This window comes from Haliotis rubra, unplaced genomic scaffold (assembly GCF_003918875.1).
Source record: "Haliotis rubra isolate DU_JTF1 unplaced genomic scaffold, ASM391887v1 Scf911, whole genome shotgun sequence".
NCBI classification, from domain to species: Eukaryota; Metazoa; Mollusca; class Gastropoda; order Lepetellida; family Haliotidae; genus Haliotis; species Haliotis rubra.
Window position 1 is genome coordinate 366,385 of NW_025767648.1, and position 14,413 is coordinate 380,797.

At 40.9% G+C, this 14,413-nt stretch overlaps 1 long non-coding RNA gene across 1 annotated transcript; it reads left to right on the forward strand.

Moving 5' to 3' along the window:
• Nucleotides 1–8,861: 8,861 nt before the first annotated feature.
• Nucleotides 8,862–12,382, forward strand: LOC124264181. The gene is made up of 3 exons (XR_006895072.1): nt 8,862–8,872; nt 8,968–8,969; nt 11,697–12,382. It is a non-coding gene; the product is annotated as an uncharacterized LOC124264181 (long non-coding RNA).
• The last annotated feature ends 2,031 nt before the right edge of the window (nt 12,383–14,413 follow it).

Genomic DNA, 14,413 nt, shown 5'->3' on the forward strand with positions numbered 1-14,413 from the left:
ATCCGCATAAAGAGGAGTAAAGACACAGCTAAATGCAGGGTTAGACTCGTTAGAATAAAGTTTTGTTATATACTGCAGGGAACATTTTATACGGCGTTGTGTAAGGGATGGCTCAGCAGCCTCGACGTAGAGACTGTCAACAGGAGAAATTTCTAAAAGACCCAAGACAAGTCTTAGGCCTTGGTGGTGAATAGAATCTAATAGTTTTAGGTTGCTGTTGCAGGCTCCGCCATATACAATGGAGCCATAATCAAGTTTGGAGCGGACTAGTGATCCTCTTTGACAACTTTGATGGGAGTGCCACTTAAATTTAGTTCTGGATCCTTATGTGGCTTATATTTTCTACAGTAGAGTTTACAATTAGTTTTTGACTTAGAAAATGTTAAGCCGTTTTCAAGACACCATTTATTTATTTTGTTTAAACACAATTGCAGCTGCCGTTCAATAGTATGCATATTTGTACCACGACAAGAAACATTAAAATCATGTGGTTCATGCCAGCAGCAACATCTTATAAGGTTATTGGTTTCCAAGTACCAAACAAGTCGATTATTTATCATGCGTTCCATGGTCTTGCAAACACAGCTAGTTAGTGAGATCGGTCGATAATTCGAAGGATCAGTATGGTCACGTCCAGGCTTAGGGATGAAAACAACAATAGCATCGTGCCATGAGGAAGGAAAATGTCCATATATCACCAAAAATGTTTTAGAGGGTCCCTAAACATGATTCCGGTAAGTGCTTCAGAAGCTGATAATGTATGTTATTAGCACCTGTAGCAGTATCGTGTGCCTGGTCAAGAGCAGTATGAACCTCATGAATAGAAAATAGTTCATTGTAATTTTCCCCATTATCTGAATTGAAATTAATAGTTTTCTTTTCCTGTTGTTTTTTTATAATTTTTGAATTGTGGTAAATAATTCGATGATGAAGAATGTTTGGCCAAAGTTTATTTGTAATATCAGAATTACCAGTTAATAATTCGTCTCCATCTTTAAGATGCTTAATGCTAGATTGAGCGCCCTTACCTTTTATTTTCTGGATCATATTCCAAAACCTTGATATCAGCGTTCGTGAATATATATTTGGTACATAATTCTCCTGCAGACATAATTTCGCCAGGATTCAAATTATGGACCATAGGATGGTGACAGAAATAATTCTCAGGTTTCTTCCGTGCCTTCCTAGCATGTTTGCACTCATTGTTGAACCATGGTTTTCGTATGTGTGGAATTGCAGAGGATTTGGGGATACACTCATGAGCAATGTTAAGTAGTTCATCAGAAAGATCTTTTATAGGATCAGCACTTTCTATAACAAGTTCAGGTTTAAGTCTGCTACAACACAGAGCTTGATACAAAGGCCAGTTAGCCTTTTTAAAGTTCCGTCTTGAAGATGGGGTAATATCAGATGGGTTCACAGGTGTAAGAATTGTAAGAAAATAAGGCTCACTTCCACAGAGGTCATCGTGAACTGACCATTCAAATTCATTCAGTAGGTTTGAATCCGTGATTGATATATCAAGCGCCGAATAAGTTCCAGTGTCAGGATGTAAATAGGTGTTGGAACCGTCATTGTATATGCATAAATCATTATCTGAACAGAACTCTTCTGACAGTTTACCTTTAGCATTAGTAGTTGTACCACCCCAAAGTGGGCTGTGGCCATTTAAATCCCCCATTATAATACAGGGTTTTGGTAGCTGGTCATAAAGAGTTTGAAGATTAGTCTTCTGATAGACTGCAGACGGTGAGATATGCAAAGAGCATAATGTAAATGCAACGTGTAAAGTGAGTCGCACTGCAACTGCTGAAAGATTAGAAGTAAGTGTAATAGGGCTATGGATAACATTCTTATTGACTAGGATTGAAGATCCTCCAGTGGCCCTGTCACCCGGAGGTGAGAAATAATGATAAGCATTGAAATGACGTAGGTCAAAAGGATCTGTCTGCTTTAAATAAGTCTTCTGCAGACAAAATGCAGAGGGCATACAATCCTGGACTAATAACTGTAACTCATTGTAATTATGCCGTAGTCCTCTGCAAGTCCACTGTACGAGGTTATTGGGATAAACTATCTTTTAGGGGGATTTATTGGGGATCTACCCCACACTTTTTTGGGGGGGCGACAAGCTTTGTGCCCTAGAATGGACATTTTCGGACACGTCCATGTCCTCAAGAGATCCATATTTGTTGTAAAGGTTCATTTTATTTTCCGACCCTTTTGGGGCTCTGCCACTTTGTTTTTTGGAATAATCAGGCTTAGGTTTATTTTTGCCTTTAGTAATGTGATGTACATTAGATTGTGTTTGAGACCTTGTGGTAGTCTGAGATGAAGTATCATGATCATGATCTGGCACTGGTTGACTTTCTGACATGCCAGGAAGTGACTCTACTGATATTACAGTTGAGAAAATCTGCGGAGAAGCGGTTTTCACCAACGTCAAATTTGTTTGGCAGCTTGAAGATGATTTAGTTACTTTAGGAGTTGCCTCAGATGGTGTCCTGGTTTTGGAAGCATACGTTTCTTATACTTCAGATCTTTGGACAAGCTGTTTGGCTTCGGCGAAACTAATATTTTGAGAGAATTTGATCTTGTTTACTCCATCTGTAGCTTCCAAATTGGGAAATCTTTAGAAAAAGAGGAATGGTCTCCAGAACAATTTGTGCATTTCCTATAATTACTTTCACAATCTTCAGTTGTGTGTGTCTTCTCACCACAGTGAGCACACACAACAGACAATGTGCAAGTATTTACACCATGGCCATATTTCTGGCACTTGAAACATCTCACTGGATTCGGAATGTACGTATCCACTTTGATGTGACAGTAACCAGCCTTTATGGAAGTTGGAGTGGAGAATGAAAACAAATAGGTGTTCGTTTGTTGGATCTCATTGTTTTTTTTCGGGTAGTGAAACGTTTCACGTATAGCACACCTTGTTTTTTCATCTCTGATGTAATATCTATTTCTAGCATATCAGCAAAACGTCGGTCACGGTCTCTCACAATACCTTTGCTAGTGTTAAGTGTTCAGTGAGCCGAGACTGATACGGGAATGCCGACAAAAGATTTAGTTGACAAGAGGTTGGTTGCCTGTTGTCTTTTACTGCATTCAACAAGTAGAGAGCCTGTCTGCAAACGTTTAACGTTTTTTTACATCTCCTGCAATGCCTTGTATGCCTTTTGAAATGGCAAAAGGGTTCAGCTTTAAAGGAGTCTTGTCAACGGTCTCAAGCACCATAAAACGTGGCCAGTATGCAATAGATGTGGACGGTCGTTGGTCATTAACATCTATGTCAAGAGGACGTTTTTTCTTTGCAATAGGGGTTTCGTAAGCCATGGTAAGTGTTTAGAGGTTCATCATCCGAGTTCCCCACCCATCACGGAGTATCACAAGGACAATGCTAAAAACAAGCGGGTCTCCAACTTCCAGCACCAAGGATACTCGGATGATAGACTCCAGCAGAAGAAAGTGAAAGATTAATTCTTCCACTAGATTGGCCCATGAGCCAGCGCCTTCTGGGTATACGACTCTAGGCAAAAACATACATGAAATAGTGTATTTGAAATTCTGAGATAAAAAATTCGCCAAGACTTAAAAATATCATTTTATAAATTTCAAAAGTTTGTGTAACAATTCATAAATGTAGCACACACAGGCCTTGGCGTGACCAGCCGATTGGTAGAACCGGGCCAATTCAACCACCCGTCTAGGTGAGGTAAGGGGCGAAGCGGTGTGATGGGCAAAGGAACACTGTTCCCGGAACCAGTGCCCTCAACCTACCAGACTCCATCCTCCACCGACACTATAAGTTATCACATCGTGTCGAGGGAAATACAGGGTTTTATCAGTCCCGAGTAAGGTTGTATTACTCCGGCTTGGGGAATACAACCTTACAAGGGACTGATAAAATCCTGTATTTCCCTCGTCACGATGTGATAACGCATTTATCTAGCCAAATGTTTTTACTAAATCAAACAACGTTTTGCTTCAATTTCATTCTCAGTTGTTGTGGAAAAACGTTTCCTTGCTGCCATGTTGACAACAGGTGATCGATTGACCTCAATGCAGCGCACGTCGCTAAAGGCTTGGCGATGCACGCTTTTCTCACTTCCCGTGGTCACCGAGGCGTATCGGGATGATACGACTTTTGTACTCCCTGCTCGCGGATCGTGACGGGTGTACATGGTATTTTATCAGAGTCACGTGAATCAATCAAAACTCGACATTCTTACATGAGGCTGGATAAAGGGGCGCAACCCACGGCAAACGGGTTGGTGGACCAAATATACCCCCAGGTCAACAACGGGGGATTGAAGAGCGTTTAGCGTTACCCATCACCCACCATGAGGAGGTGGCTCTTCACAGGTGCCATCTTTCACGGAAGTGTTGGTACTGTTTATAGAAAAAGAAAACATGTTTTTCGTCTTCAATTTGTTTAGAATTGCAGAATGTACAACTCCCTGGTTGAACCATTCGTGTGAAAAGCCGTTCTGGAACAGAATGATTTTACATTTGACATCCACCATATTGGATATATGTTTTAAACATCTTATAGCAGTGTAAAGGGTAACGATTATTCTCCATGTGTAGTAATTTGAACCAGAATTTTATTACTTTAGCCTGTGTGAGCACGAAGATAAGAATGGGTCCTAGTTCACCAAGGGTGGCCTTGTTTGACGCGTATTTTCCAAGTTTTATGAACCTATTGAAATTCGTTGTTTGGATCCGTTCAATGACCTCTATGTATCTGAAGCCCCATATTTCCGATCCGTACTAGTGCTAGTTCTTTATTTTTACTAAATAGTCTGAACATACAGACGCAGGCTTTGTTAGCTTGCTGGGCAAGGGTTTCACAGTTTTGTCCAAATATGACTTGAACACTATCTGGGGGTATTTGTAATATGTTACAACTTGGCTGTTTGCGATACGTCCATTTTCAAAACTGGGCCAGGATTCCTCCGTTACGAAACACGACGATATTGGATTAAATCAGATTCACTTCCAGTCCCCATTTGGCACAGGACTGTTCAGGACATTAAATTGACGTTGGGGACCTGCTACTTGGAGTGACGCTGCTTGAAAATAAAACGATGTCGCCAGCAAACATAAGGAAAAAAAGATCCTGTATTTCTGGGGTGACGAATATCCCATGATTCCATGACTTACATAATTCACCTGCAAGTTCATTGATGAACATGAGAAATAGTCCATCCTTGTCTAACCCCGCGCGAGGTATCAAATGCTTCTGATCTCTGCTTGTCCACTCTTACAAGCGTATACATACTCTTCAGTAGCACAAGTATAATGTAACTTTCCATGACATCCACTTTTAACTAGCGTATACAATAATTTATTCGTATCCACATAGTCGAATGCTTTTGTGAAGTCGATAAATCCTCAATAAAATCGATCTTTCGTTCTATATAGATCCTTAGGGCACAGTTCCTGTAACGCGAAGATATGGTCTGTCGTGGAATATAGTGGACGGGATCCACCTTGGCTTTCAGAGTGTAAATTGTTCAAATCAATCCATATAAGGAGTCGTTTTTCAATTATTGTTGTAAAAATCTTTCCCGTAACATTTAATAATGCTATGTCTCTGTAATTGGTTGGTTCCTTCTTGTCACCCGAGTTGTAGAGTGCTAAGGTTATTCCAATTTTTCATTGTTTCGAGAACATACCATCATCCAATATTTTGTTAAATAGCAGCTTTATAGTAAGGAAACTTGATGATAATTAAAGAGTTCAGAGGGGAGCCTATCAATGCAGGGAGCCTTTCCACATTTGAGGTCGGATATTACTGTTGTAATTTCATCCTCATTTATATCAATGTTATGGTAAGCGTCAGTACTTGCACTGTCATTGCATTCGTTTCTCTACGAGGACATCTGTACTGAGTCGATCGTACCTGCAGTTCATTTAGACAAAGACTCTTGCTCTGTGGTGCAAGACCTAGCTAATTTCAATTTCAGAAATCTTTCACTATTGTGTGATGCGGCGTTCTATGTCCCATTCCACGATTAGTACATGATTTTGTCTGAAATCATTATCTTTGATTATGTAACGGTCGACGGGGTGGCTGGAGAGGTATTTACTACGACAATGTGGGTATGTGGATCACTCTCTTCCAGCAACGGCAACACAACAGTTTTAACTAGTAAATGATTTCAAAAGTCATAAAAGTTACCAACAGCAAAATTTATTATAAACAATAGCACACTTCTAACAGTAAAGACAATATGCAATCACGCCGCCCAAAGCGTTACTCTACAAGTTATAAGGTACAGTACAATAAATATAGTCAACAAGTCAACACCAAAGTCGCTACATACATTACGCCACATCAGGTAGACTGATGGAACGAGGTGAAGAGAAGGCTTGGATCTGTTTTACATACTAATTCCAACGGTATGAGCTCTCGTAATCTAAAGATCACGGTCAACTATATGTTGCAGTGCACTGGCACGGAACAACACTACATGGACAGTGTAACTGATACCGCGGGAATTAGTATACCCAAAATACGTCATAAGTAGTAAAGATATCTATATAGGGTAATTATTATCGATTACCCTGTACATTACAATTACAGCGCAACATTCAGTGTTAATTAACACATACCTGTGATATCACGTGTCATCCACAAATGCTGAACACCATAAATGAATATATTGAACAAAAGCTAGCTTTACTTATGACCAGTCGGTTGATAGTCGATGGGAGACAAACACGATCTTTTAATACGCAATAACTAAGATATTGAAGCAATTGAATGATGATGCATTATCATAGCGAGGCGGAGGCGTTGCTATCATACATAAAAGTGAACTTCATGTAAAGAAAATGAAGGTATGTGCTGATGAAGGCGCTACACATTTTGAACACATTGAGTGTTCTGTGACAATAGGTGACATCCACTTCATTCTGTGTGTAATATATCGCCCCCCACCATCCAGCGTAAATGGTCTTAGAAACAGCACATTCTTCGTAGAGTGGGCAGAATATATGAATCTACTGAATCTCATTCCCCAGGAAATTATCATTACAGGTGACTTAAACTTTCACTTGGACGACCTTTCCAACCCTGATACAAAGCAGTTCCACAGTCTATTGGACGCTCACGGTCTTGTACAGCATATCACCGGACCAACACATATCCATGGCCACACACTAGATGTGTTGATTACCAGACACAACAGTCCTGTTCTACGCAGTGATCCTGTGGTAGTTGATCCTGGATTCTGTGACAAGAACGGTAATTCAGCTGGAGATCATTTTGCAATAACCTGTGATCTCCGCTGTGTCAAACCTGCGCTAATGAGACAATCATGTACCTTCCGTAGATACAGGGCTATATCCATCCAGGAGTTTATCAAGGATGTGGAACCCAGTGAATCCCTACAGCTCACAAATGGTTCACTGGATGAACTTCTGAGTGCCTACAACAGCGGATTTCAAACTCTGATTGATAAACATGCTCCCACACAGACGAAGGTCATAACACTGAGGCCTAACTCTCCATGGTGTAGTGATGAGCTCCGCGAACTTAAGCACCAGCGACGTAAAGCAGAGAGACTCTGGCATAGGTCTAAGCTTCTTGTACACCATCAATTGTTTAGGAGTATGTGTCAGTCATATCACAAGCTGCTTGTAAAGACCAAGAGTGAGTACTTTTGCAATAAGATCATCGAATGTGGCTCTGACTATAAACAACTTTTCAAAGTCAGCAAAACGTTGATGGGACACACAGGTGAAGTTATCCTGCCTAGTTGCTCATCTGACAAGATACTGGCCAATAAGTTCAAGGAATTCTTTACTAACAAAGTGGAAACTATCAGGAACAGCATTCTGTCTGATTCTTCAAATCTTTCTACCTTGAGTGCCGATGTTGAATTCCAAGGAGAATGTCTGCCTGATTTCTCACCGACTACTGAATCAGAAATTCGCAATATCGTCACGAAAGCTCCCTCCAAGTCATGTGAATTGGACCCAGTTCCGACTTACCTACTGAAGGGGTGCTTGGACAAGGTGCTGCCATTGATCACGGCCATTGTCAACATGTCCCTTAAGGAGTCACGTGTCCCACAGTGTTTCAAGCAAGCCTTGGTGAGACCATTGCTAAAGAAAGCTGGCCTGGACAAGGAGGTGCTGAAGCATTATAGACCTGTCTCCAATTTGTGCTTTATCTCCAAAATCTTAGAGAAGGTTGTGTTTTCTCGCATAAGTCAGCATCTTCAAGTCAATAACCTCCAGGACAAATTTCAATCTGCCTACAGATCTGGTCATTCGACGGAAACTGCTCTCCTGCGTGTGCACCATGATATCATCAAAGCTCTAGACAACAAAACTGCCGTCGCAATGGTATTGATCGATCAGTCAGCTGCATTCGATCTCATAGATCACGACATACTATTACAAAGACTACAGTACAGCTATGGTGTGACCGGAGAAGCCCTATCATGGGTTCAGTCCTATATGTTAAACAGAACACAGAGTGTGGCAATAAGATCTACAGTGTCTGAGTGTGCGGATATTCATTTCGGTGTACCACAGGGCTCCGTTTTGGGGCCTGTTGTACTGTCTGTATTCAAAGCCGATGGGCAACATCTGCCAACAACATGATCTCTCCTATATGGTTTACGCGGATGATCAGCAGATGTACAGAGTTGCTCAACCTTGGATTTCTTGGACGCCCACTTCGAAAGCATTGGAAGCCTGTGTGTCAGAAGTCATCGACTGGACAAGCAACAATATGCTTAAAGTCAATCAGGAAAAAACTGAATTTATTATTTTCAGTTCTAAGAACCCTAAAGTTGACACTAGTGATATGCAAGTACAAGTTGGAGACAGCTCTGTTAAATCAGCTGTTTCTGTGATGAACCTTGGTGTTCACTTCGACCACAAACTGACAATGGAGAGACAAGTGAATGCCATCGCCAAGTCATGCTATTTCCAGATCAGAAGTATTTCAGCCATACGCCGATACATCACAGAAGACTGTTGTAAGACTCTAGTACATGCTTTAGTGACATCTAGACTGGATTATGGAAATGGTCTTCTCTGTGGACTACCTGAAACCCTCACCAGTCGTCTACAGAAGGTGCAGAACTGTGCGGCTAGACTCATTACCAAGACTAGCCGACGTGAGGAGATTACGCCTGTGAGAGAGAAGCTACACTGGCTTCCAGTCAGACAGAGATGCCAGTATAAGATCTTGATGTATGCTTATAAATGTATCCACGGTTTGGCCCCATACTATCTTCAGGAACTTGTTGTGCCATATCATCCAACCAGGTCACTCAGATCAGAATCTGAATCCCGTCTCTGTCAACCAAAGACACGTACAGTAACGTATGGCCACAGATGTTTTGACAGCATTTCAGCTAATCTTTGGAACAGTTTACCAATTAGCCTAAGAAATTCATCCTCACTGGACATTTTTAAGAAAGCTCTTAAAACTCATCTTTTTAAAGCTGCTTATTCCATATAATGTATCACTGGTTTTATCACTGTGTAGAATGTTACTCCTTGTATGTGTTTTTACCATGTGTTAGATGTTTCATCTTTTAGCATCACTTGTATACCACCTGTATATCACCATACAGTATTTTATATGTTAAGCGCCTTAGAGTGTTTTTTAAATAAGCAAATAAGGCGCTATACAAATCTTGTGTATTATTATTATTATTATCTTGTAGGTCAAGATCAGTTCCAGGGAGTCTCATCCGTCCACACACTGGCCATCTAATGTGGTTCAGGTACTGAGTAGGTGATAAGACACGGCTACCTTGAGTACAGGTACAGCATTCCCAGCACTGTTAGGTTGGTGGAATAAACTTGTAGGTCAAGATCAGTTCCAGTCAGTCTCATCCGTCCACACACTTGCCATCTAATGTGGTTCAGGTACTGGGTAGGTGGTGAGACAGAGTGGTGACAGCGAGCAAGGAAGCTGAAAATTACATTAGGTCATGTACATCGATATCCTGGCACACTGTAAAGCCTTTCCACATTAACCACATTCACATAACGTTTATTTACGCTCTCCACATACCTGAGATGTATACTTTTCACACATCAGTTTGCTTACGATTGACATATCCATTATGTATAGTACACTTTACATATCCTTTGTGTCGGTTTGACTTGTTCACTTTGCAAACTTTTGACATGCCCAATGTGAATACTTTTCGCATATGTATACTCACGGGCGAAAGAAACGTCACCTCGTTTGGAAAATTAATGGATTTACAATATTCTGAATGATGAAAGTGTGAACTACAGAAATGAATAATCATTTAGTGTACGATAAAAAATAAAACGTGACTTTGGTGACCTTTCTTTCGCCCGTGAGCGTATTTTACATACTTTTCACAAATCCATTAAAATTATATATATTTTTGACATATCCATTCTGCATGCTTTTCAGATAGCCGTTATGCAACATACTTTTGACACGTCCATTATGCATGATTTGACATAACCATTATACATACTTTTGACAGATTCATTATGTCCATTAGGCATACCTTTGACACATTCATAAGGAGTATTGTTGACGCACCAGTTATGCCAACTGTTGATGTCTTCACTGAAGACCATTGTGTTATTCGTTGATATACCCGGTATGACATATTATTTCACATGTGGATAGATTATGGGTGTGATCTTTGTGGTGAGTCATTACAAGGGGGAAGCTGACCCTCTGACTTGTATCCAGGAACTAAACAGAGGCAATCCTGATGAAGTTGTAGCTGACGGAGCCGCTGTTCAGGGAAGAGTCATGGTTGGGAATGGCGATAACGACATCATATTCTTCTACGACATTAGCCCATTGCGTCTCGGCGTTGAAACCATTGGCGGCGTCATGGCAAAGATCATCGGGCGCAACACATTGATCCCCATCAGGAGAACAGAGCAGTTTACAACAACAGAACACGACCAGGATGAAGTACAATTCGCGTCTATGAGGGCAAGAGGGCCATGACAAAGAACAACCTTTCCCTGGGACAATGTGACCTTACAGGTATCCAGCCTGCGCCTCAGATTAGTGTTACCATATAGACTTGAATGGTATTGTGTACGTAACAGATGAAGACATTTGAACTGGAAACAAGAACAACATTGTCATTAAGTACGGCGACGGGGAGAAGCCTTCTCCTGAATATATGAAGAAGATGATTCAAGATGCTGAAGAGTTTGCTGATGAGGACAAGGATATGATGGGGAGGACGGAAGCTGATCACAAAGCCGGGGATAAATGGACAAACAAGAAGGCTGAAAAGAGAAAGTTTCCCGTGATGAGCTCTGAGTGAAGAATCGGAACAGGAAGATGAGACAATAATGCTGGAAACTAAAGACACATGGATGTCGTGCGGAAGAAACCACTGCATCTTATAATATCACGTGATGAGATTTAAATATCTTTGGGGTGGAAACCACACGGAAATGGTAGAGTTAGTTTGAGTGTGTGTGTTCGTGATTCGGGTACATGTGTCTGTGTGTGTATGTATCTCCCTCTGTGTGTCTGTTGTATGTGTGCGTGCATCCCTTACACACAAAACATTTTAACAGAACATACAAAATGTTCCACGTGTCCTAGCTGTATACAACATTAGATAATATTAGGTGGCATAAATATACATTAGGTTGTACAGTACTCCAGTTGATGTTGCTATGCCATGTACTTTCAGCGGTCCGTTCTGTGGTGTGCAATCCTCTGTTGTATATGTGACCTGGTAACTTGTATTAGTTGCAGGTGAAGCAGGGCGTGAAGTCATCCCACATAAGACACCATAACCTTATCAGTATACTGACTGGGTTAATCTCTGTATGAATCATTCGTTTTAACTGCCCTTATATATTTCAACGTTTAACTAAATGGCGTTCTGTTGTTAATATCATCTGGTTGATTTATATTTGCTTTCGTCCGATGTATCCAAGAGAACCAGAAAATATAATTGTCTGAGAGATTCATAGTTTCATAAATTAGACGGTCCGTTGATTTCCGTGGTGTGTTAGATATATATTCAGTGTATCCAAAATCTACTTTCGTTGCTATGCCAATTGTCCTCCGAAAATACTACATTGGAGCACTTCAGTCAATAGGACTCTCAATGTCAATTGTTGTGGTACCTTTAACACAAGTATGACTTGATATACATTATGATTCAACACAGTTAGCTCTATTTTAAGACAAATAAGACAAACATATTCCTGTGGGATGTTTTTGACGGAAGTTCTTGACGTCATTATACGCAATCTGATTGGTTGATCGGGTGTTTTTGCACACTACCTTTATCAGTAAGGGGCGAACCTTCTTGCGGGTAACAGAAAGGGGCGAGTATTGAAGAGTGAATGTATGTTAATTCAGTCCATGTAAACTCTGTATTTCAAATTGCGAATGTTTAACATTAAAGTGTATTAGATAACGATATCTAAGTCTATGGAAATTTCACTAATGATGACTCACTTATGGCCAACTACCGTACCCTTAAATTTGAAAGTATTATTTCTATTTCGGTTGTTACTTTACAGACATTTCATACAATAGTGACAAGAAACAAAAGAAATATCTATTAAATAATTTATGGAAACTGCGAACAACATGTCACAGTGTGACTCGAACGTGTTATCTGAACACTGCAACTGCACCTGCTTTGAACCGTTCTATTTGTGTTACAAGAATTACCCCCCTTTATGCATTCATAGTGAAAGTAGACGTATTGTCAATATTGTAATGGATTACGCTTTTTACAACAGACGAGTCCAAACACCAGTCTTTTTGAGGTTACGGAAAGGGACGAGTGGTAACGAATGTTTCATTGTGTGAGACATGTGCCAATGGGTGATCAGGAAACGCACCACGTGATCTGGTGTATAGGTGATTCCCCTTTACGTGAATTCCAGGCACAAACCCCAGTTGAGACAGGGAGAACTTCTGCAGTTAATTACAGTTAACTAAGTAAGTAATGTCTTCATTTTACATCATCATATTCCCTGTATGCATGTAACATCATCTGGAGTTGCCCTAGGCCACCATATATCGATTCTAAGGAGTCCTTGCACGTTTGTTGTGAAACACACGGGTGAACAGCGTCTGCCCTCGTCTGCAGAGACTAAATAGACGTACTGATTCGATAAATCAACGATGATTACCCAAGTGATTGCATCAGTATTCAGTGTACAGGGGTGGATACAGGTTTTGAGAAAGGGGGTGGGGGCGGGGTGGGTTGGGTTGGGGATGTACACTTCATTATTCAATGGTCAATAAATACACTATCTGGGGGTAGGGTGGTGTTGGGTAAGTGCACGCCTGCGCACCCACCCCACCCCGCCACCCTCTCCTGAATCCACCTGTGATAGTAGACATGATTTACTGTGGACTTGTCAGGTGCATTTCATACGACGCAATAATGACGAAAGTGCTAAAGGTGGGTCTGTGCTGTGTCTATAAATAGACTGTGAAATATTGACTTGTAGGGAGATAACACTTACACACATCGATGTATATCTCAGGATATTATGTCACAGGACCACACCTTTTATAGGCAATTATGGTTTCAGGTGCGTGTGCGTGTGTGTGTGTGTGTGTGTGTGTGTTTTTGTGTGTGTGTGTGTGCGTGTGTGAGTGACTGAGTGCATGTGTGTGTTGATAAAAAAACATCTTTTGTATATATTGGGAAGTTTTAATTATCCACAAAGTATTCTACAATTCTTCATGTTGACAGCTGCCATGCTTCTGTCACCGGCTTGTCTGAACCAGAATTTATTATTTCCGACTAATAATGATAACAGCAGGAGCGATATCACACCACAAACTCTGAAGCAGAGACGGGGAGTGTAATATCATGTCCTATAAATATATATACCTAGTGGTGAAAGGTGTGTCGCATCTGGCAGAATGACATACACTGGCCCAAAAAAGAAACGCATAGCTGAATTCTGATCTTCAAAGTAGATTGTTTCGACAAATATGGCATGGAATGACTGTCAATGTTAATATTAAGTGTGAATATAGCCCATACAATTATCCAACACACGCAAACACAACCTTTGGTGATTATTCGCCAAAACACAGCACCTTGAAAAAATCCCCGTATAATCTGCATGTAGAAAAATCTGAAGGCATGATGCACGTGCAAATACGGGATCTGAATCTTGATACTAATGGGTATAAAAAGCCAGCAGTCCTGTTGCGATTCATTCTCCGAAATTCTGTATATGCGACCCTCAAGATGCCACGACTAAACAAAGAAAGCAGAAACAGAGCCATTGGACACTTGGAAGCTGGAGAAAGCCAGTCATCAGTTGCCAGGCATCTAGACGTGAGGCAGAGTACGATTTCCGTCTCTGGCAGCGCTACACGCAGCACAACTCGACCAGAGATCGTCCTAGGAGTGGGAGAACA